The following is a 22,673-nucleotide window of genomic DNA, read 5'->3' as shown; positions in this document are numbered from 1 at the left end:
TAAGACTGTCAAGAACATTAAACAAAATTACAAAAAAAAAATTAATAAATAAGACTATAGGATCAGGCCAGGCACTGTGGCTCATGCCTGTAATCCTAGCACTTTGGGAGGCCAAGGCAGGAGGATTGCTTGAGGCCAGGAGTTCAAGACCAGGAGTTCAAGACCAGCATGAGCAAGAGTGACACCTCCCCCATCTCTACAAAAAAGTAGAAGATTAGCCAGGTGTGGTGGTGCTTGCCCGTCGTAGTCCCAGCTACTTGGGAGGCTGAGGCAGAAGGATCATTTGAGGCCAGGAGTATGAGGTTGCAGTGAGCTATGATGATGCCATTGCACTTACCCAGGGAGACAGAGAGAGACCTTGTCTGATTGAAAAATTAAAAAAATAAAAGACTGCAGCATCAGCTCCTGCCCGAGAGTTTCCAGGCCCCACAATCATGTAAGCCAATTCCTTGCTGTCAATTTCTTCACGTACACATATCATACTGGTTCCGTTTCTCCGTGGAACTCTGTCTGAAACAACCCTAGAGGCATTCCCGTCAAGATCAGAAGGAAGACAGAACTACCCACTCTTGCCTCTCTGTTAGGCAAGAAAAAGATCAAACAGTAAGAAGTGACCCACCAAGCAGTGAGCAATGGAAGAAGAGATGGGGCCAGGCTCAGCACCCCGTTTAAATCCAGAACCTCTAAAAAAAGGCAATGTCTTCATCTTTCTGGATAACGTGCACATGACACACTTCGAAAATGAGGGATTTAAAAGTAATGCTAAACGCTTGCTTAAAGCATGACGTGGAAACACAGTAATCTGTATTCAGCACTGGAGGAAGTGTGAATTGCTAGAGCCTCTTTTTTTTTTTTTTTTTTTTTTTTTGAGACAGAGTCTCACTCTGTTGCCTGGGCTAGAGTGCCGTGGCGTCAGCCTAGCTCACAGCAACCTCAATCTCCTGGGCTCAGCGATCCTACTGCCTCAGCCTCCTGAGTAGCTGGGACTACAGGCATGTGCCACCCTGCCCGGCTAAATTTTGTCTATATATTTTTAGTTGGCCAATTAATTTCTTTCTATTTTTTTAGTAGAGACGGGGGTCTCACTCTTGCTCAGGCTGGTCTCAAACTCCTGACCTTGAGCGATCCTCCCACCTCGGCCTCCCAGAGTGCTAGGATTACAGCTGTGAGCCACCGCACCCAGACTGCTATAGCCTCTTGAGGAAGAACTGTCTGGGGACTCCAGAGATACTTAATACTAAAATCCAGCAATTCCATTTCCAGATGGCTATGTTAAATAAATTTTTGTGCATGTGCAAAAAAAAAGAAATTCAATGCTCCTCAGCATTGTAACACTCATAAGGACCACAAATATTTTAAACTAGAGGGAGAGGTGCAAAAGGTTGCATTGCAGAAATTAAAAGATGAAAAGTAAAACCAAAGACAATTCATTCAAGCAGTAATAAGACCTGGAAATAATGCCCCTGAAGCAACTTACAATGTAGCTTATATACTCTGGGTAAAAAAGGGAAGCCATTCAGTGAAAGAATGCATTGTCGAAGTTGTAGGATGCTTAAAAGCCCCATTAACGTTTCAAAGTACAAACAACTGCCTCTTTCAAGGAGAACCATAACTGATCAGCAGCATGAATTAGCTTTCAACTGAACAGAACAACGTAATACTTCAAAAGGAAAAATATATTATTCAATAACTTTGGATGAATCAACTGATACTACTGACTTGATGTGGGTTTTATACTTCATTTGGGTCATAACAAGGTTTCCTTTGCTATAAAGAGCTACTTGCTTTGGGCACTCTTGCAAACAGTACACAGGAATAGATAATCTTTAATGACTTTCAAGATAAATGTCATGAAGTTGGACTGGATTTGATAAATGTAGTATGTACAGATAGTGCACCTTCCATGACAGGAAAACATGAAGGGTTTATTGCACAAATTAAAAAAATGTATTAACAGATACCGATGCTCTCGTTTTTCTTTTCATTGTATCTTGCATCAGCAAAATCTCTGTGCTAAAGGTCCTATCTATCTTGACATGTGACCTTATTTGTATTGTAATTCAAGTAAACTATAAAACAAAAAAGTCATTTCTGCTACTTACGAAGAAATTTGAACACTGCTTAGATATTAAGGAATTATTGTAAAATATTTGAGATGCAATAGCTGATTCTGTGTTTATATAAACATAAAGAGTCCTCTTCTTTTAGAGATGTACAAGGGATGCCCGGAAAGTACCCAGCCATTGTTAATATAACGAGAACATACTACAAGACTGGATATTTTCCAGGCAGCCCTCGTGTACCAAAATACTTATGGTTGAAATGTTATATGGCATCAGGAATTTGCTTCCAAATAATACAAGAGGTAGAAAATGGATGACAGTATCAATACAGCCAGTTTAGCAATGAGTTGATGATTACTGGAGCTGGGTGATGATTGTGGAGGAGTTCATTATACTATTCTATTTAATTGTATTTAAGTATGAAATAATAAATATTATAAAATAATGTACTCTCATTTCAAACAGTATTGAAGTATATAATTAAAAGATGGGTTGTCTGGTTTTGCATCCCATTGCTATCTTCACATTTCCTGGAGGTAATCACTTCAATTCTATACTGTGGGTCATTCTGCATTTTGGATGGGATATATGTGAGATTTTTTTTAAACGTCTGGATTTATATATACCAAACAATATGGGGAGAAAATGACATTTTCATTTGAACCAAATTTGGGATTTGAACTTGTCAGAATAAGTTCAAATACACCTCACTTTGGAGAAAACACAATATAAAAAATTTCAAACCTAGGAAGCAAATTTGTTTTGGGTTGAGTAGAAGTAATCTTTACTAAAAGTAATAGTCATAGGTATATAACTAAGGGCTCTTATAAATTATGAACACCACTACTGAGTCTGATTTTTACATTATGTTAAATTTATGTAACCTTTTTAAAAAATGTATATAACTTTTGAAGCACGCACACACTTTGTGGTTCCTGATCTGGATTTGAAGTCAGGAGGCCTGAGTCTTTATATACGAGTAACCTTTGCATGGGGCACAAAAATAACTGGTCAAGCCTGTCAATTTCTTTTTTTAACTATATGTTTCAGCTAGAATTGTTCCATTAAAATAGTGGATTAGTTAATGACAATAGATTTGTTTAGGAAATAGAAGGAAAGAAGAAAGAAAGAATAGAAGGAAAGCAAGCATAAAAATATAAATAGAAACTAAGTATTATATCACATCTACATGAACCTTATTTAAAAACAGAAACACTTAGTGTGCACACGGATCTTATTATTTTCTCTTCTGACAAGAAGCTGGAAGATGGATTTGTTGGGCCCTTCTGCATGCAGGGAACCACCTACTCCCACCCATCTGTTAAGCCAGCTCCATATGTTCTATAAAATCAATGTAATCTTTTTGTGAAAATCTCTCTAATTAAGAAGAGCATGTTTTCTACCTGATTTTTTCTGCAAACTCTTTATAAACACTTATATGATTATATTTGTGTAAAATTTAATGTATTATCACACGCAAATTAACATGGACTAATCTTAATAATTCTTTTCTATGCAAATAAGTTAACATTAATACAAATTCGAGAGCTCTTAAGAAGCCCCTGCTTTTTGCTAAGTGCTGATAATACACAGTTGAGTAAGACATGTTTGGGGTTGAGTTTTTTAAACATCTTCCACATTTAGACTGCAGCAGATCTTTGCTGTCATCTTTTGATACTTTCTTGTACTTCCTATAGCATTTTGAATGAAAACATGCTTTTTTGAAAAAGATGAAGAATGGGATTTTTTAAAATAGAATATTGGGAAAATGTTCAATAGCTAAGTTTTCTTGAAAGAGCATTATTACCACATTTTTCTGTCTTCTTTAAAAAAGAATTATTCAAATTAAATGATACTTGGCATAAGACTTCAACAAACATTATGACGTCATCAAATCATGAAAACAAGAATAAGATTTAAGGCCGGGCGCTGTGGCTCACGCCTGTAATCCTAGCTCTTGGGAGGCCGAGGCGGGTGGATTGCTCAAGGTCAGGAGTTCAAAACCAGCCTGAGCAAGAGCGAGACCCCATCTCTACTATAAATAGAAAGAAATTAATTGGCCAACTGATATATATATATAAAAATTAGCCGGGCATGGTGGCGCATGCCTGTAGTCCCAGCTACTCGGGAGGCTGAGGCAGAAGGATCACTCAAGCCCAGGAGATTGAGGTTGCTGTGAGCTAGGCTGACGCCACGGCACTCACTCTAGCCTGGACAACAAAGTGAGACTCTGTCTCAAAAAAAAAAAAAAAAAAAAGAATAAGATTTAACAAAAAGCAATCTTCAGTAGGAACACTGAGCACCATTTCTGGCTAAAATGGCATTTTGCTATAAAAACTATAAATGAAGGATATAAAGAATTCTAATTTCATAATTACTAAAATGTGAGAATCATACAAAGGAAGAAAACAGTGCTAAAATAAGGACCAAAAACTTTAAATGTAAATAGTAGCTGTTCTGCAAAGTGAGTTACATCTCTATCTATGTGTGTTTTACAGATGACTAAATACACACCTTTATTGATTTGCAGCCAGCAAATCTATTGGTACCAATTTTAGTGTAGAAAGCAAGTACTCTAGAAAAAAAAAAATTGAGAAACTCTATAGTTGTGAAGAATTAGTTATTTCTTAAACAAATTCCGTTACCAAGAAAATAAATGTTAATATAGGATTGTACGAAACTATCAGTTTCCTCAAACATGTGCAGAAATAAGTGAGTTATAAAAAAATTTGGCAGGGTAGAGATTTATGATTCATATATAAGAGACCCTCCACTTCAGCTGTTAGTAGCCTCTCTGTTGACACATAGTGAGCTCACCACCGTCTCAGCAAGAGTCTGTAAGGAGAGAAAGTGACATTTTCATTTGCACTGAAATTGGAATTCCATCAGAGTAGTTCAGCAGTGCCTCACTTTGGAGAAAGCCTAATGTAAAAATTCCGAACTTATGAAATAAATATGTTTGGGAGTGGTTTCTCACTCAAGGTAAATCACCACAGCTGTAAATGTAGGCACTTTTATATTATGTGCACCAGCACTCATTATATGTATGAATTCAATACACAAATTTTCACACACCCGTGATTTAGGATTTGGACTTGAGGGCAGACACACGAGATTATTGTAAGAACTGGCTGTGTGACACTACGATTCACTTGTAGGCCCTTATTTCCCAAACTATGCATTAAGGGGAATTGGCTTGAAGACTCTTTTAACTTTAAAATTGTACGATTCTCTCATTCCGCTATGATAAGCATTCTGCTACATTAATGAGGTTACAAGTTTATAGTTTCTTTATATGTTTCTTCTACAAATGTCCTATTTTGAAGAGCAGTAGTTTTGGCCAATACTCTAGGCACTACATCAGTAGTAGACTTTCCATTGTTCTAGAACTATGGCTACCTCACATCTGGATTTTTCAGGGCATAGCAATGAAAAAATAACCTTTCAGTCTCACAACACCAGCACAAAATTCTCCATAAGTACTGAAGTATTCTACAGCTAAAATATAATAATGGTTGTCTTTTCTAAAATCTCCAAAAAAATAATATTAACATATAATTTTTCTCAATTTCTTGTGTTTCTCCCATGCAATTTCCTAAATTTCTAATACCTATTACCACTTGTGGTAGTGGAGGATAACAGGATAAACATGTAAACAATGAACTTATAAATGGAGAAACCCAGAAGATCATTGACTTTTAGTTCATTAGTTTATTTATGCCTATAAGCTTATGGCTATAATTTTCTATTCCTATATAAGCTCTTGTCATTCATTAACTCAGCAACTGTATCTTGAACTTCTACTAGATAGATAGATAGATGATAGATAGATAGATGGCCTTGTGCAGGACACTGGTTACATGTGGATACAACCAGACAGGCTCATTGTCCCATGGAAGTTACAATCAATCGTGGCCATAAATGTTGAATAAATTATTATAGCAAAGAACATTATAAATTGAGCTAAATGAGCTAAATGTCATGAAGGAAAAAAAGAAGAAAAAAAGAAGCAGTATTAAGAGAAAGAATAAATCTTCTAACCCAGAACATTGGATATTTGAATCTTCAAAACAATTCATCTTTTGTATAAGCTGCCTCCTATAGATAAGGCATGGTCTCTGAAGTGTGCCTCACATCTTCCCACACTCTGCCAACACCCTGGGCCAAGCTCTCATCGTTTTCCACCTGAACCACTACAGTCGCCTTTTAAGGGTTTGTCCACCTCCATTCTTGGTCCCCTCCCCCTCCAATCTCTTCTCCATGAAGCAGCCATTTTTCTCCAGGTTAAAAAGCTTCCATGGCTTCCTACAGTGGTTTGAAAAACAAAGCCAAATATTTTAGTATGAGTCCTGCATGATCTCACCCCTGAAAACCTCTCCAACCTCATCTTGAGTCATTTCTCTTTCACGCACTATACCCAAGACATCCTGATTTCTTTCTCACGCCCTTATTTATGCCAAGCTCTTTCCTGTCACGGGGCCTTTGGGTATGCTTATCCCTCTGTAAGGGACATGGTCAGCCTCTACTTTTCACATAGTTGGCTTCTTGTCTATTGTTTCAGTTCCTGAAACATCAATTCCTCTGGCCTTCCTGATCACTCTCTGTATCAGGGCTCTCCAGACAAATGGAACCCGGATGGATGGATGGATGGATGGATGGATGGATGGATGGATGGATGGATGATAGATAGATAGATAGATAGATAGATAGATAGATAGATAGATAGAGGCATACACATTGTGGGTACTCACCAGTCTGAAGGCAGGCTGGAAGTTTTGGGGCAGGAGCTGATGCTGCAGTCTTGAGGCACAATTTCTTCTCTTCCTTGGGGAAATCTCAGTTTTGCTATTAAGGCATGTCAGCTGATTGGATGAGGCCCATCCACATTATCCAGGATAATCTCCTTAACTTGAAGTCAACTGCTGGTAGATGTTAACCAGATGTATAAAACACCTTCACAGCAACACCTAGATTAGTGTTTGATCGAATAAGTGAGTCCCATAACCTAGCCAAGGTGACACATAAAACTAGCCAGTCACACCCTGCTGGAAAGAGTCAACTCTTTTCAATCTCTATGTTGATGAAGTTGGCACATGCAACTTATTTCCTCATACCAGTGTCTTGATAAGGACCAAGAATACTTTCCTTATTACTGTTCACAGGGCTGGACTGAGACACTCTTGATAGGTGATAGAATTTCTGGGCTAAGGAATCGCTTCCATAAACTCCCCACATCCATTATCTTTCCAGCGTAAAACGTTGCCAGTTAGAGATAATATTTAAGCATTAAACACAGTCCAAATGTAAACTCCGCAAGTAGTAGTGACAGTTATCCTGTTTTTGGACATTCTAAGCAAGTAAGGAAAAGAAAAGGGGAAGATGAAGTTAGTCTAGTTCACAGTTTTGAGTCTGGCTCACCCTGCCTCACAGAAAACTACCTTCTCCAACTGCTTTTCGTTTTAGTCTCTACTATTTATATCTTTGCTTTAATTCCCTTCTTTCTCTTCACCATGGATTCCTATGACTCTGAATAGTCTTATATGAGGGCTGATTATTTCAGAATAATTAATGTCTGATGTTCCCCATGTTAGTATCCAGATGTGTTATTTAGTATTTGTGAATGCTGAAATTTTTCTTGCAAGAAAATAGTTTTTCTATAATGACTTTTAACAGTGACGCATTCTCCTTCTTATACAATAATAGGAAGAGTACATATTGTAAAATGACAGAGGAAACTATTATTTGAGAGAGATAGAGCCTCAATCGCTTTCTGGTGTAGGCAATAATTAATAGGCACATCCTACAGAAAGCAATGCAACAATCCCCCTTACCAAAGAATGGAAGGGAGAATGAAAATACAGATCACTAACCATTGTCATGTGACTTCTTCAGCCGTAATTATGATAAAGTTCCCAAACTCAGTAAGATCTGGGGTATTGACAAACTGGAAGCAGACCGAAACTAGTCGTGATTTTCATATTCATTCTCATCGGTATGAAGTGGCATCTACCTGCAAACTTTGCACAGTTAAGTCACGGAGAAAGACTAGCTTAGCTGTGGATCATAGGAGCCGCTTGCTTTGCCTCTTTCTTCTAGTACCAACCTTCCACCCGGCTGACTGAACACCTCGGGGGTGGGAGAAGGCAGGAGTGGGGACAGGATGTTATCTTCAATTTGGTCTATTTTGCTTTTCTTTAGAAGGACCAGTAGAAGGGAACAGAGGTTGAAATTAACGAGGTGGAAATGAGATTTGGAATTATCAGGGCATTTCAGTTATCTCTGCTCCCCCTTGCAGGTTGACTGCACTCAATTTCCTTTAGAATTCCCTAGGTAGAGAAGTCTATGCTCCTGAGAAAGAATTGCTTCTCTTTTATGGAAGCTCTATTCCCTGTATCCACTTCTATTATTTTTAAGGGAGATTTTAAAACTTAGCGAGGTCTAAATAGAAAAACATTTCTACTATTTGTTTCTTACAAAAAGTCTCTAAGACAATTTTTTTTTTTTGCTAGTAGGGAAAGGGTTTTCCCTGGTGTCTTTGCAACATGTTTCTGAAAAGTCCCTCTAGGTTATTTTTCTGCATGTGTCGCTCAGAGTAGAGCAATGCAAGTAACAGAATATACCCTCCGTGTGCTGATTTCTTCCCCGGTTCAGCCTGTCCCTGTTGGAGAAATAGCTTCCATTCTTTCAGATTGCTTTTAAATTCGAATGTCAGAGAACTGTGAAAACCAAATATGGGCTTAGGCTGATGTGCAGGGGATTGAGAAGTTGGAATGACACACGCCTGGGTGCAAGAGCGTTGAAAAGTCCATCAGTTATGTTCTGTGGGTACTGTAAACAATGATGAAATTCAGGTAGAGAGATCATAAAACTATTTTTTTTTTTTTTAAGAAAAAAGAAAAGTACAGCCAGGAAAGAAAAGACTGTCTCTAGTTAACCAACCGGCTCACAGCTTCTATCAAAAATAGTGAAAATTGTCGCAAGTGGGTGAGGGCTTACAGAAAGGAGAGGGTCATGTGAGTTGAGGTCTTTAATAGAGTAAGGCTTTTTGGAGGACCTGGGGCTGGGCCTGGGTGGAAGTGAAGGGCAGGATTCAAGAGAGGAGAGGGAAAGAGACTCCAAGCAGAGTTTGAAAGAGGGCCTAGGGTTGGCCTGAGCACAGTGGCAGCCATGGTGGGGAACTGAGGAAGACTTAGACGGTTCAGGTAGGGAACTGCCCTGCCCAAGGAAGGGGCTGCCTCAGAGGAGATGGTCATAAACCTTCTCTTCTGTGAGGGAGGGTCAGCTACAGGTCTCGGCAAGACTGGGTAGTGGCCTGCACTGGTTCTGTCAAGCAGAAAAGCCTTCATTAAGAGCTTTGGAATTGCCAAGGAAATGAGTCTCCAATTCAGCCGAATTAAAATTCAACTCCCCTTTTTCCTCTGTCCCTCAATCCCTTTCCCCTCTGTCCCCCAATCCCCACCACCTCGCTTCAAGATTCTGTTCTTTTGCCATCAGAGAAGAACAATTGCTGAAAGATAAATTGCTGAAAGATACATTCCAGAAATACCTCACATACACAAACAAACAAACAAAAAAAACAAATAAAAGAAAAAAAAATGCTGGAATAATGGGCTAGATAAGAAAAGGTTAACAATTTTTTCCAAGCAATTAATTTGGGTGTGCTATTTGTATAACTAGTGTTCTAGTATTCTCTTACTTTGTTTTCTACTTAAACTTCAAAGCAGACTCATAGCTACTCCATACAAGGACACATTCTGGAATTCTCTCTTTCTGTCTCTCTCTCACACACACACTCTCTCTCTCTCTCTCTCTCTCTCTCTCTCTCTCTCTCTCTCTCTCTCCGCCAGAGTTGCAACCTGTCTCTGTCACCCACAGTTTCTAGAAGGTTCTGACCTGGGGCCCATTCAATATAGCTCTATCGGGTGAAGGCAGTATAGAAAACCTAGCATTTGACTTCCAGCTCAGAATAAACATATGGCCATGTATATAAGCCACATAGGAAAATATAGAATTATATCACTTGAAAAAAAATCTGCTATTTCCACCAGGAAAAAACAAAAATTGTTTTGGTCCAAGAATCTTGCCATCTTCTTTTTCTTCCTCTCTTTCCCCTAACCTCTTCTTAATTCGTGTGAAATTTACCAAGAAGACCTCATGAGAATGTCTAAAAGTTTTCTAAGTTTGGTTCTCGATTATTCTGAGACACTCCTTTTTGAGATATATATGGGTGTGTGGGTCTTGGTTAGATATGATCTTTGCTCTAGCTCAGTCTGTGCTCTTCCTGATCTGTTATCTTCACGTGAAATCCAAATCTCTCAGAGGAAACCTTTTTTTTTTTTTTTTTCAAATAACACCTGGCCTGGCACTCACAAGCTTAAGGGCTCAAAGCCATGGCAGATTCTCCCACTATAAGAATCAAACCATTCATCGTCTGGCCTTCGGGCCTGCCAGCCAAGAAGGAACAGGAAGTTTGCTTGTGAGTTGCAGGAGGATGGAATGCAAAACTCCAAGCAGTTACTTGCTCTGGTTTTAAGTGTTGTCCTGGAAGAACAATGTGAACCTCTCTTCCAAATAGCATTCTAGTCAATAAATACCCACCTGGCACCTAGAGACTTTGAACCCACCCTAGTATGTACCCTTTACACGATATTTTAACACCATATTAGTTTTTCAAGCAAAGCTAATATGGGAACTACGGTACAAATTGCCCAGATTGCCCGGCTGATTAGGTTGCAATTTAAGACTGAGCAGATCAAATGTCCTCTCTAAAAACTCTTAGTAGGCATTTTCATGCTTTATGCATACCTCAGCCAGCTACTGGACAACGTTTCTCATGGGTCACACTCAAGTTTTAGTTTACCAATTTGCAGAGGGGCGTGGGTGGGGTGGCAGTTGGAGAGGAAGGGTCTGAGTTTACCGTGGTTAACACGTATGTGCATTTAGACTGTGTGCTTGCTGGCAATCCAATTTACTAGCTCATTTTCAAATCCTTTCTTGGAAAAGGAATTTGGATTACATAATCATGAAAAACAAACCTTTTGCCACCCAGCAAGAGCCAACACGTTACAGTACTCGACGGCCTAAGGTTATGAAGCCAGCACCCAGTTTCATGCACCGGGGCAAAGACTGGGAAAATTAAAATCTGCTAGTTTTGTTAAAATCATACCACTTAGTAGACATGACAATAGATAATTCACTCTTTCTAGAGTTGGCTCACAATACCTTAAGACTTTGGGCTGATTAAATAGGTGCTTGTTTACAGCTAATGAGGGCTGTATGATCATTAGCAACCTAGAAATCTATTAGAGCACTTCTTTAGATTAGTTCTTCTTAATAGAGAGACCACTTCGGCTATTCCCAGTTATCCTCAGTGTTCCTATTGAGTGCGTCTTCTGCTATGAAGATTTCCCAGATGCTGCACTGAGGGGTGACTGAAGTAATGAACTCTAATCTGGTGTAGCTGCCCACAAATGTAAATTGTCTATTAATTCAACTGAAAAATTCTTTTTCTTTTTGGAGACGAGTCTCACTCTGTTGCCTGAGCTAGAGTGCCATGGTGTCAGCCTAGCTCACAGCAACCTCAAACTCCTGGGCTCAAGCGATCCTTCTGCCTCAGCCTCCTGAGAAGCTGGGACTATAGCCGTGTGCCACCATGCCCGGCTAATTTTTTCTATATATAATTTTAGTTGTCTGGCTAATTTCTTTCTATTTTTTTAGTAAAGATGGGGTCTCGCTCTTGCTCAGGCTGGTCTTGAACTCCTGACCTCGAGCGATCCTCCCGCCTCGGCCTCCCAGAGTGCTAGGATTACAGGCGTGAGCCACCACGCCTGGCCTCAACTGAAGAATTCTTGTGTTCTAGGTTTTATAATTTGTCATCGCAGGTGGGCTTTGAGATAAGAGACTCTGAACTAAAATCTAATCTCTGCTGCCTGGGTTAAGAGCCATATACAGTCTCTGTCCTCAAAGTCCTGCTTCAGGTCCTCAAAGGAAATCTGTGATCATCAGCATGAGGCTGGATAGGTGGGCACACAGTAAGGGGCCTAACTCATCTTAGACAGGTAACCAAATAAGAAGGCTTTTCTGCCTCCAGCAAATCATTGACCTAAATTTCTATTTTCAACACAGAAGTGAAAAAAGAAAACAATCTGACTCATCCAATTAAGCAACAACCAAACCAGCCCATAACCTTTCCTGTGGCTAATATACCTTATACACTTACTCTGAAGTGTAAAAATCACCTTCATTTTTTTCCAGCAAAAATTACAGGTGATTAGATGATACAACCTGTCCAGAACAGTAAGTACCAATAGCTATCTTTTGTGTATTCGCCAGGTGACAGGGTGCTAAGAGCTTTACACAGATTATTTCGCATAATCCTCATAACAACCCTGTTAGGTGGATAAAGGTGAGAAGAGGTTGAGTAATTTGTCCAACAGCTCACAGCTGGTAAGTTGCAGTGTTGGGGCCTGTTCTTCAGTGTGATGCCCACACCTCTGGGTTGTGCTGCTTCCTGGTTATCAGATTACATAGGGACTGAGAAGGTAAGAGAAACACTCTTCAGCTGCTGTGATCAACAGGTCACTTTTATTTATTTATTTTTTTTTTTGAGACAGAGTCTCACTTTGTTGTCCAGGCTAGAGTGAGTGCCGTGGCGTCAGCCTAGCTCACAGCAACCTCAAACTCCTGGGCTCAAGCGATCCTCCTGCCTCAGCCTCCCAAGTAGCTGGGACTACAGACATGTGCCACCATGCCCGGCTAATTTTTTCTATATATATTAGTTGGCCAATTAATTTCTTTTTATTTATAGTAGAGACACGGTCTCGCTCTTGCTCAGGCTGGTTTCGAACTCCTGACCTCGAGCAATCTGCCCGCCTCGGCCTCCCGGAGTGCTAGGATTACAGGCGTGAGCCACCATGCCTGACCGACAGGTCACTTTTACATATACCGAACACATACCCTGTTTATATTTGACTATTTCATGAAATAATTGTTTTTCTCTTGGTAATTAAAGAATCATAGAATCATACACAAATCTGAAAAGTGTTTAACTGTTTTTTAAATACTAAAGTGTTCCTGTTGTCTGATTCTAGAATCCCAGCAGCAAGTCCTCCTGGAATGAGGCATAAGGAGTAATTTTATAGCCTTTATCTCCCCAGTATCTGGCCAGCTGATACCAACCAAGAGAGAAAAGCTAGGTCCCTTCAGTTACTCCTCTTTCTCCACCTTCCAACACATAAAAGAGACAGAAATAAAGTTTTCCCCAGTTTATTTGTGGTTCATTTGTACTTTACCTTGTCCACTGAGCTCTGGGCAGGGGCAAAAGGGAAATGGTTATGGTCCAACTTTTTCTTCCTCCTCCTCATCTGACCACTGTCTCTCACCAGATACCTGGGAGAATACAGTCAGATCGTTTTCCACTCGTTGGGGACCCTTTGATCTAGCACTCACAAATTCTACGTGTGTTTATGGAAAACATACTGCGTGTCTGACGTTTGAGCTAGGTGTTAAGTTTCAACGCTTAGCGTTTTTGATGGATACCCTGGCAGCTGGGGAGCTCTGAAGTCAGGCAGGCCCCACGTGCTGTTCAAATACTGCATCTACTACTCTCAAAATCGGGAGTAGATTTAGGGTTGGAAGGGTGAAGAAGCTGGAGTCAGGACTGCCCTGGAGACAAAGGGGAAAGAAGAGAATCATTGTAAGATATTTGTCTAGGGTTTTTCTGGGTTGAGAAGGGAGGAGTGGAACAGGAGGGAGTCACAGAAGTTGCTGTCTGTTTCTTTAGCGGCATGCTAAAGGTGAAGGGCACCTTTTCTGGAACCACAGCGGGGAGGCACAGCACTCATGACATTCCTTCCCCATGGCCACCCAGGCCTGTGCTAAACACACAGGAAGTGGAATTCATGTAAGAGACAGAGGAGACCAGCATCCCTGGCTTGTCTGGGCCTTTCTCAGTCTGAGCACTGAAAGTCTCAAGTCCCAGGAAACCCCTCTGTCCTGGGCATAGATATGGCAGATCAGTCACCCTAACTGCTCCTTAAAATTCAACAAGCTATACCTGTGCCACCTTGATGTGTAGGGTTGTACTTTGCTTAGAATCAGCTGAGACAGACTTAAAACATTACATTCTCTGATTTTTTTTTTCAATGTCTATACCCTAAAATAACAGCAAAAGAACCTCCACCCAAATCTATTTAAAAATATTCCAGAACTATTCTCACCAAATTTAGGGTATGATTTAACTGTTTGAGCACAAATTTGAGCTTACAATAAAGGGATCATGCAATTTACCTGTTGAATTAAGACATTTTTCTGAATTATTAAAAAATTATAATATTTATTAATTAACCAAGAGATTTTTTATATTGTTGGATCTATAAAATAGTTCCATTAAAAACCATTTTCAAAAATGCAAATATCTGTAAAAATATATAATTATATATATAAGCAAAATTATGAAATATTTATATTGATTATTTGGTTATAAAAATAACATAACAGAATAATTGGTACATACATTTGGGGGTTGTTTGTTTTTTTTTTTACTCAGTCAAATGTAGCAGTAAGGGTTGTGTACCAACTTCTTAGTGACATTAATGTTAATAAGTTCTGATAACACACTACCATCGGACCAACCTATTCATTATACTTTTGATTCAGTTTCTTAGCTGTGCTTTTTTATTAATACTCTGTTATTGAGATATTTTTACAGAGTATGTTTTTTTTAATATGGTCTTATTATTTTAATTTTTTTCCATAAATTTGCCACAATCCTTTTCAATTGGCTCTGTTCTATAGCTCATGGTATTTTCAGCTGAGAAATTACTCAGCTGAATTACTTCACTATGGTTAGGCTCATGGTAAGCTCAGAACATATTCTGCTAAATGGAGGACATTCTCAGTGCTATTCTTTTTATTTTCACAAATACCTTCTGTCTGCTTTCATTCAGAGTACATTTCTTTTCTTTTCTTTTTTTTTTTTTTGAGACAGAGTCTCACTTTGTTGCCCAGGCTAGAGTGAGTGCCATGGCGTTAGCCTAGCTCACAGCAACCTCAAACTCCTGGGCTCAAACGATCTTTCTGCTTCAGCCTCCCGAGTACCTGGGACTACAGGCATGTGCCACCGTGCCCGGCTAATTTTTTCTATATATACTAGTTGGCCAATTAATTTCTTTTTATTTATAGTTGAGACAGGGTCTCGATCTTTCTCATGCTGGTTTCGAACTCCTGACCTCGAGCAATCATCCCGCTTCGGCCTCCCAGAGTGGTAGGATTACAGGCATGAGCCACCATGCCTGGCCCAGAGAACATTTCTTTAACAAATACTTTCACAAGACAAAACTGGCCAGTAAGTTGTCTCTATTTATACTTCTTTAAAATATTTTGTAAATAGATGTCTCACAATTGTTAGTGTTTGTAATTTCATTCCATTCTGCTACAGAATATAAATTTATAAAATAAAAACAAGGAGTTTTATCAAAATATTACTCCACAAGTCTAGCTATTGTAAGGAACAATTATAGAATTTCAACATTATGTATTGGAAATTGATTAAGCTCTCTTTCTTTCTTCAACTCTTCCTTTGCTTTTATAGGATAAATTTCCATATCTCCTTGTTTCCAAGTTTTGTTTTTAATAATTGCAACTCTCTAAAAGCTTCTAGAACATTTCTGATTTATAGATTTCTTACTTGGCAAGAAATTTATTGACAAGAAATATAATGTGTGCACCATTAGAATTTATATTTATACAATTCTCACAAAGCAAATATTTTTATCTTTAATGGTAAAATTTTGTTGCTGAATTTGCAATAACAGACATGATAAGGTCAGATGAACTTTCAAAAGCTTTGAGTCCATGAATTGCATGAAAAAAATTGAACAATTATTGGAATTAATTTTTAATTTGGCATCTGGTCACACATTAAAACAGGAATCATTAGCTGTTTGCAGAGTTCTGTTAATTAAACCAAACACATTAACAGCTCTTTCTTCATATTTCATATCTGTCCAAGAAAATCTTAAAAGAACATCTAAGGTTTGCAGTAAATACTGGGGCCTCCTTAGCCTATTTATGTCTTCTGATTTCATTACTACAGGCCCCAGGGAGGTTGGTAAATGTCCACAAATATTTTATGCACTTTATATGTTCATCATCAACTTTACTAAGAAATGAAAATTCTGACTTAATTTTTCATGAAACATGCATGTTTTGTTTTGTTTTGTTTCTTGAGCTCTTTGCTGCTGAGAGAGTCCTTTGCAAAATTTTGGAAAAATGTTACCAAACAATAAAATAGTTGATTTACCTGTCTAATAAATGACAAAAACATTTTAGCAGGATGTTCACACCACTTTATGTAAGCTTTATGGGTAGGCATGCTTAATCTCCATTTCACATTCACCTAATTCCTGATTTCTCATGTTCCACACTGATTCCTACTCCTGGCAGCCTGGAAGCCCTGTGGTTTCATCATCTTGCAAGGCCCACCCAGGACCAAGGCACAAGTGACACATACACCAGCTGGCTGCGAGGGACAGCAGCAACCAACATTTCTCCCACATCCCTTGGGAGCAGAAGTTAGTCGTCTCAAGCCACCTGTATGCAACTGCACGTTGCTTTTTTCTCAGCTAGCATGCTGTAACTATTCTTTTATTTTATTTTATTATTTATTTATTTTAGCGTATTATGGGGGTACAAGTGTTAAGGTTACGTATATTGCCCATGCCCCCTTCCCCCTTCGAGTCAGAGCCTCAAGCATGACCATCCCCCAAATGTTGCACATCTCACTCATTGTGTTTGTATATACCCATCCTCTCCTCCCCCCCCCCACCTGCCCGATACCCGATAAATGTTATTCCTATACGTCCACTGAGGTGTTAATCTGTTAATACTAATTTGCTGGTGAGTACATGTGGTGCTTGTTTTTCCATTCTTGAGATACTTCACTTAGTAGAATGGGTTCCAGCTCTATCCAGGAATATACAAGAGGTGCTATATCATCATTGTTTCTTAAAGCTCAGTAGTATTCCATGGTATACATATACCACATTTTATTAATCCACTCATGAATTGATGGACATTTGGGTTGTTTCCACAGTTTTGCAATTGTGAATTGTGCTGCTATAAACATTTGAGTGCAGGTGTCTTTTTTGTAGAGTGTCATTTGATCTTTTGGGTAGGTGCCCAGTATTGGAATTGCTGGATCAAATGGTAGATCCACTTATATCAATTTAAGGTATCTCCATAATGCTTTCCACAGAGGTTGAACTAGTTTGCAGTCCCACCAGCAGTGTAGGAGTGTTCCTCTCTCTCTGCATCCATGCCAACATTTATTGTTTGGGGACTTTTTGATAAAGGCCATTCTCACTGGAGTTAAGTGATATCTTGTTGTGGTTTTGATTTGCATTTCCCTGATGATTAGAGATGTTGAACATTTTTTCATATGTTTGTTGGCCATTATTCTGTCTTCTTTTGAGAAGTTTCTATTCATGTCCTTTGCCCATTTTTTGATAGGGTTGTTTGATTTTTTTCTTGCTAATTTTCCTGTAGCTAACCTTAAAATGAAGGAGCTATTACCTGTGTCAAGAAAGGTTTAGGAAAAGCAAATGGGGTTATCACTGATAGTTCAGATGTAACCACTTGTTAAAAGTTGAACTTTGTTCATTGCACATATATTTCACACACTGCTAGAGAAGACCATGGTATAACATGGAAATACAAAGTAATCTACTAAACTGGCCCTGGCTTATTTTAATGCAACTGTTCTGTTTTCTTTCTTTTTTTTTTTTTTTTTGGAAGTAAGATAGCATTAATGCAACTACTAATAATAACATTTTGTTAAAACAACACGGCAACAACTCTGGGACACATGTTAAAGAGGGAGGTGTCAGGAAAATAGAGGTCAACCTGGCAGTCAGTGCACATTATATGTTGTGCACACAGATGCTTCATAAAATGGATATCTGTAATCTACTCCAAACCTATTACACCAGAACTAGGTGTAGCTTCAAATTAAGCTTTTCAAAAAATATTTCCATGTTACTCTTAGGGATACTAAAGTTTTATTCCTGGTTTAGGGAATTCCTTCACGTTTATTCCAAGATGTCACACCACTTGGTCACAGAGGTCAGGAGAACATGTACTGAACTCCATGGTTAATCTAATCCCTGGATCAAAACTGCAAATGACATAGAGACAAATTGATCTCTAGCTCAGACATGTAATGATAAAAACTGTTATCTTCTCCAGCAAACTTGTCTTGCAAGTTGAGAGGTTTATTTTCGGCTATATCGTCTTTTTGAAAACTTGGGCTTGCATAAGCAACTCCCTTTGAAGATCAAGTTTCCAGCCAAGGAAGGGAAAAATATAATAAACATTGATTTTAACACTTTGGAAGAAAGAAGCACTAGGAAAGCATTTTTCTTCCTAAGAATTGCTACTTAAATTTTAAAAATTCTAAATTATTTCACTTCGTTCATAAAAATTACTATTGCAAGAATCATAAAAATGTGTTTTAAATTTCTGTAAAGTAATAGACTCCAGAATGATGATGTTTTAGCTTTTAAAACTTTATTTATTTATTGCCATTAACTGGTTGTGTGAATTTTTAGAAATACAAATGACTCTTGAACAAGACAAGTTTTGAACTATGCTGGTCCACTTATTGTTGGACCAGCAACAATTATTTTTTTCAATAAATATATTGGAAAAATTTTTGGAAATTTGTGACAATTTCAAAAACCTTACAGACAAGGCCGGGTGCAGTGGCTAACACCTGTAATCCTAACACTCTGGGAGGCTGAGACGGGAGGATTGCTCAAGGTCAGGAGTTCGAGCGAGACCTCTGAGCAAGAGCGAGATCCCATCTGTACTATAAATAGAAAGAAATTAATTGGCCAACTAATATATATATATAGAAAATATTAGCCGGGCATGGTGGTGCATTCCTGTAGTCCCAGCTACTCAGGAGGCTGAGGCAGAAGGATTGCTTGAGCCCAGGAGTTTGAGGTTGCTGTGAGCTAGGCTGATGCCATGGCACTCACTCTAGCCTGGGCAACAAAGCGAGACTCTGTCTCAAAAAAAAAAAAAACCTTACAGACAAACCATGTAGCCTAGAAATACAAAAAAAAAAAAAAAGTATGTTATGAATGCATAAAATATATGAAGATACTAGTCTATTTTATCAGTTACTACCATAAAATATACATAAATCTGTTATGTAACAGTTAAAATGTATTAAAGCTTATGCATACAAACATTGACAGACTGCACATGGTGCCATTCCCAGTCAAGAGAAATGTAATCAATGTGCAGATGCAGTTTGAAATCATAGCTGCAAAAAATTAACTGGAGCATACACTGTACTGCTGTAATACTTTTGTAGCCACTTCCTGTTCCTATTGCAGTGGGCTCAAGTGTTTCCAGTACCCTCTTAAAATGCCACAAGATGTTAATTGTCCCAGTGAGCAGTTCGTCTTTCCAGTAAATTGTGTGTCACAGTAGTAAGTGATCTCTCGTGGTTCGCATGTATTTTTCATCATGTTTAGTGCAATACCATAAACCTTGAATGACACCATGGGACCCATATGGAAGTGCCACTAGTGATGCTGGAAGTGCTCCCAAGAAGCAGAGAAAGTCACGACATTACAAGAAAAAGTTGAATTGCTTGCTACGCACCATAGATTGACGTCTGCAGCTGCCATTGCCTGCCATTTCGGACAGACAATTCATCTTATAAACAGACGACATAAGCTTATGGCATCAGTAAATACAATATAGTGCTGTAAATGTATTTTCTCTTCCTAATGATTTTCTTAATACTATTTTCTTTTCTCTAGCTTACTTTATTGTAAGAATATAGTATATAATACATATAACACAAAATATGTGTTGATTGACTGTTTATGCTATTCGTAAGGCTCTGGGTGAACAGTAGGCAATTAGTAGTTAAGTTTTTGGGAAGTCAAAAGTTATATGCAGATTTTCGACTGTATAGGTCAGTGCTTCTAACCCCTTGTGTTAGAAGCAAGCATCAGCTGTATCTTAGTCTCACTGACTTCAGCTATAAAATGAGGATCTAGACTAAGAGATGTCCAATGTTCTTTATAATTTCCCAAATCCCTCTTTTATATCTTTTTTGAATGTTTGGAATTTTTTATCATGTGTATTATTTTTTTATGACCTTGTTAGTAAGAAAGATTATAGAAGCAATAAGATTATGTGCCATTATCTTTTCTTTTATTTTCCCTACTTTCAACAAGCAAATGTTATTCTAGAAAGAGAGTGAACAGGAATATTAGATATACCAAAGGAAAAGACAGAGAGGTAGAAAGAAGAGAAAATGCAGTGAGTCAGGGTGTGTGGGACGGTGGAGTTTATTTTGGAAGATTTTCTTAGGTATAGAGAATCACCTAGTGGTGGGAAAAGAAAAAACTTTTTAAAAGCTTAAGATCTTTTTTTCTTATGCTTCAGTTCCTATCATTGAGTAGTATTCATATGGTTTGTAATCTATTTATTTTAAAACATACAAAGATGTTGAATATTATTTTTGTAATCAACTTTATTTAAATTATACTAATATGTGTGAATTTTTAATATTTATCTCCAAGCCTTTCTTTCCTAGAGGGACTCAAAATCTTCTAATGTTAAGCTTTGAAAAATTAGTTCTTGTCCCAAAGAATGTGTTAAATTCATCATTCTATAGTCAAAAGAAGTCCAGATATGTGTAAAGCAAGCATGAAAGCATGACCATTATCTACCAGAAACCCCTGGTCTGGAACCACCAGTGTCAAGCAAATCTCATTATGATTACACTTTTAATTTCACAGGTAACTGACATTCCATCTCCATAACAGAAGATTTTGTAATATCTGGGACATCAAGATGGATTCTTCACTTGTCAAAAATAATACATCAAGTATACGGCACCTTCTGTTTAGTTTGGGTTCTTCCAGAAGCAAAGACCAAGATAGATTCAGTGGATGTAGTTTATTTGGGTGATGATTTCAGGAAGCAAAGTGGGGGAGCGCGGGGAGACAGGGAGGGAGGGAAAGTCAATGTGCGAGTGCAATATTTACCATTTGTTGCAGTGGGTACCAGGCGCTTGATTCTTCTGGATCTCTCACAATTGCCCATGTGAACGATGGCTCCTGACCCCATTTGTTAAGGATTGCCCTTGGAAGCTGTAACAGTACCCACACTTCTAGACTGTGGCTGTGTGCTGGCTAAGCAGGCTTCCCTTATCTTCAGAGAATGTTCTGGAACAGAGACACCAAGAAACCCATTATTGCACTGGAGGTGGAGTCTGAGCCCACATAAAACTATCTGCTGCATCTGTGGCTGAAATCAGAAATGGGCCAAGTGGATGTCATAAAGTATTTGCTCATCTACCTCTTACCCTGCTCAGATCAACTTGTCCCCATATTAAATTCACTCTGTCATTGTATTTTCACGTGGAGGCCGTAATCTCTATAAAAGGCTTTATACAGGAGAATTGATGGAATGAGATGTGGTCCCTGCTGTCACAACTTGTCCCAAGGCTATGGTTGATATTTATCAACTCTTTCTTCCACTACCCATTCTAGATTTCCCCATCCTTGACCAGCATTAGTTGGTCTAATTTATATGCCTGATGGGGAATTCCAGAACTTTATCCCAGAGGATCTGGTCTTTGGTTGCCTTGCCCTTGTTGGGCTGTGATGGCTACATTTGCATGTTCACTGTCTTCACCAGACATAAAAGCATATAGAGGAACCCCTTGGAACATCCTGAATGTCCTGAGTTCCAGACATATTCTTCCTTGTCACTTTATGTAGCAGCAAGCTTAGCTTCTTATGCAAATCAGAGCTGATTAACCTCACTAGCATCATAACCCCTTTGTTTGCCTGCTGGTCCACCCTCATAAGGAAACCAAAGAGACCAGTTATAGCATGAGGTTTTGTGGAACCCTTATGTGTCACCAGGGGTAGTGTCCCCCACGTCCCAGTTTACCAGGTAGAGCCTAGGACAGAACGAATGGGAAACACAAAGGGGTCATCTGGGGTGAGAGTGAGAAGGGCAAGTTAGTCTTCCTTTTCTTGACTTTTGAACTTGGACACAGTTCGATATATTGGATCAGTGCTGATTGTACATTCTGGAGAATAGCTCCCCCATCCTACAGGACGAACTTGTGCCTTAGTTAAACCTTTAATGGTATTCTGATAGGTATTATTAGTTTCCATGGGCTGCTATAACAAAATACCAAAAACTGAGTGACTTAGAAAAACAGAAGTTCATTGTTTCAGAGTTCTGGAGGCTAGAAGTCTGAAATCGAGGCACTGGCAGCTTTGGTTCCTTCTAAGGGCTGTGAAAAAGAGGAATGCCTCTTCTTGTAGCTTCTGGTGGCTTGCCAGCCATCACTAATGTCCTCTGGCTTGTGGCAGCATAACTCCAATGGTGTTCTCCATTGGAGAACTCTCTGCTTCTGTGTCCACATGTCCCCTTTTTATAAGGACATAGTCATATTGGATTAGAATTCACCCTAATAATCTCATTTTAATTTAACCAATTACATCTACAACTGCCTTTTTTCCAATTAAGGTCACTTTCTGAGTTGCTGGGAGTTAGGACTTCAAA

Source organism: Microcebus murinus, chromosome 23, assembly GCF_040939455.1.
Source record: "Microcebus murinus isolate Inina chromosome 23, M.murinus_Inina_mat1.0, whole genome shotgun sequence".
In the NCBI taxonomy this organism is placed as follows: Eukaryota; Metazoa; Chordata; class Mammalia; order Primates; family Cheirogaleidae; genus Microcebus; species Microcebus murinus.
This window is presented reverse-complemented; position numbering follows the sequence as displayed.